Here is a 2,934-nt window from a genome sequence, read left to right on the forward strand (position 1 = left end):
GCCCGGAGGGGCGATCCAAGCTCACGCATGATCCAGCACGGGAGCGTGGTAGTGCGACTGCTCCTGCTGGGCAGTCATCGAAACGCCCTCGGACCTCTTCTCCTACGCCGACTAGAAAGGCTCCCAAGCACCCGCGTGCAGCGCCGTCCAAGCCGCCCAAGGCTCTGCCCAAGATGAAGATGGTCGTCCCCACCATTTCTGGGTAATAATAAAACTTGTTATCATTTGTCGACCGTGGACGGATCCTTGGTTGATCCATTGAGCCAACCGACTGACTTTCGAGGCTTGCAGTGCTGCTACTTCTGAGATCTCCGCCAAGGACGACGACCAAGAGATGGAGGATGCTGTTACCTCCAACCCTGGTATGATTACTGACGTTCCATTTTGAGTCGACTAAACATTTGGTGCAACCCTGGTCGATTGAATGTTTCCTTTGTAGCCCCTCCTCATGTTGTCGACCTCCCGGATGACGACGACAACGAACCGCTGAGAATGAGGAGGAACAAGAGGTCGACGGCTGACAAGACCCCCCAACCTGCTCCGGCGTTTGAGGCCATGGCTCGGGATGGTGGTGACACCACTCGGGCTTCTGTGACTTTCGCCATTCCTCTGACGAGCGTGCGGCCTTCGGTGTCGACTGCGGATCCACCTTCGCTTTTTGCTGCGTACCCCGTCCCTGAGGACCAAGCGGCTGCTGCAAAGCAGGCTATACGCCAGGCAGGGATCATGATGGAGCAAGTGAAGATGGCTCGGGAGGCCAGCCAAGCAGCCTATGACGCGAGTTTGGCTCTTCAGAGCAACGTCTAGGTCAGTCGACTCAACACTTGGTCTGTTATGATATGCTGTTTGAAGAGTCTCTTTTCCGAAGATCTTTTGTATCTGTATCTGTACACCCACTGGGTGTGTCTGCCAATTCTTGGACGAGTGGGGGCACGCTAAGTGCACCCACTGGGTGTAGTCCCCGAGACTACGGTGGACTGCTGGCAGTCGACTGTAGTCCTTACATTGTGTTGTTGTAGCTGTATTTCTTCACTCGGTTTTTCCCCGAAGATCTTTTTTTTGGTCAAACCGGTGGGGGCACGCTAAGTGCACCCACTGGGTGTAGTCCCCGAGACTACTGTCGAATGTTTTTGATTCGGATGTGGTCTTAAAAACATCGTCATTGTCTCTTAGTTACTCGGAAGCAACTTATCTTGGACGTCTGTCGACTGATTTTTCTTTTACAGAAATCCTGTGAACTTGTAGCTTGCTATACTGAGTTGGAGAAGTAGAAGATTCAACTGAACCTTGATCTGGAGCTGGCCAGAACAGAGCTGCAGAAAGTCAGAGACGGCGCCGCAGGTAAGACGACTTTGTCGACTGGTTAGTTTTTAGGCTTGAGTATCCTTCTGCTATTTCCGATTCAATCATCATTTCTTCGCAGAAAAATTGAACGAAGCTCTGGCGAAGAAGGATCAGGACTTGGCTGTTGCCCGTAAGGAGGCTGATGACAAGACCGCTCTGGCCGTACAGAAGCTGGCTTCGGTCGACCACTTAGAAGAAGAGAATACCAAGCTGAAGACCGCTCTTAATGAAGCCAACTGAGAGTGTTCACGTTGGAAGAAGGAGAACCTCACCCTGAACGAGAAGATGGAAGGCATCGCTCGCAGGAGGGACGACCTGGAGAGCTACTTGAGGAGCCTCGCCAAGAAGTTGTACATCAAGCTTGAAGGTGCACATTCAGTTTCGACTGGTTTTTTTTGTGTCGACTCAGTCTATGAAAATTGACTTATCCTTGGATCGTGTATGCAGAGCTTTGCCAGAACTTTGAAGAGGAGACTGGGCGGATTGAAACAGGTTTGGATCCAATCAACTCTCCCGTGAAAGATGAAGCTGCCATGAATCTGCTCCGACTGGAATCTCGCATTGACGGCGTCGTGGACTACTTGGCTCGACTGAAGGTTGCCATGTCACGGATCGACCCGGCACTTTGGCCAGAGGCTACGCTCCAAAACGATCTCGAGTCTCTGATGACTCGACTTAACGGAATCCCTGACCGAGTGGAGGAGTGGAAGAGGTCTTCTGCTCGGTGTGGCGCTGATGTGGCTCTGTCTCTGGTCCGCGTCCATTGCAAGGAGGCGCGAGAAGAGAAGCTGGCCGCCATCCAAGTTGCCAATACCAAGAAGCACAACTTTCAAGATTTCATGGAGACTTTCATCGCTGCTGCCACCCGTATTGCAGACGGGATCGACTTGGACGAGTTCGTCGCTCCTTCCAGTCCTCCACCTGAGGAGTGAAAAACTTTTAAGCTCCACTTTAAATTTGCCTCGGAATGCCGAGTGGATTTTGTAACCGTTAAACTCCGTCGAGCTGAGGGCTCGATTACTTTGGCCTGAGGTCTGGGACCTTTAGGTCTTATCTGAATTGGATTTATCGTTGAATATCTTCATGGATGATCCGTCGAGTGGAACTCGATCTTCACTCGAAATAACTTTTGTATTTGTGGTGCAGCTCCGAAGGATAAGGTAGCAGTCGATTTGCACCTCATCGTCCTTGCGGATTGGGTTGTGTCCTGTACTTAGGCGAGCGCTGGGCTGCACCTAAGCCCCCGAGTGGGAGGTTGGCTCTCCACTCGGTAGGACTTTTCAAACTTAGGCTAGTGCTGGACTGCAGCTAAGTCTCTAAGTGAGAGAACTTAGGCGAGTGCTGGACTGCAGCTAAGCCCCCGAGTGGGAGAATCGCTCTCCACTCGGTAGGATTTTTTCAAACTTAGGCGAGTGTCGGACTGTAGCTAAGTCTCTAAGTGAGAGAACTTAGGCGAGTGCTGGACTGCAGCTAAGCCCCCGAGTGGGAGGATCGCTCTCCACTCGGTAGGATTTTTTTAAACTTAGGCGAGTGTCGGACTGCAGCTAAGTCTCTAAGTGAGAGAACTTAGGCGAGTGTTGGACTGCATCT

This window comes from Triticum dicoccoides, chromosome 1A (genome assembly GCF_002162155.2).
Source record: "Triticum dicoccoides isolate Atlit2015 ecotype Zavitan chromosome 1A, WEW_v2.0, whole genome shotgun sequence".
Classification (NCBI taxonomy): Eukaryota; Viridiplantae; Streptophyta; class Magnoliopsida; order Poales; family Poaceae; genus Triticum; species Triticum dicoccoides.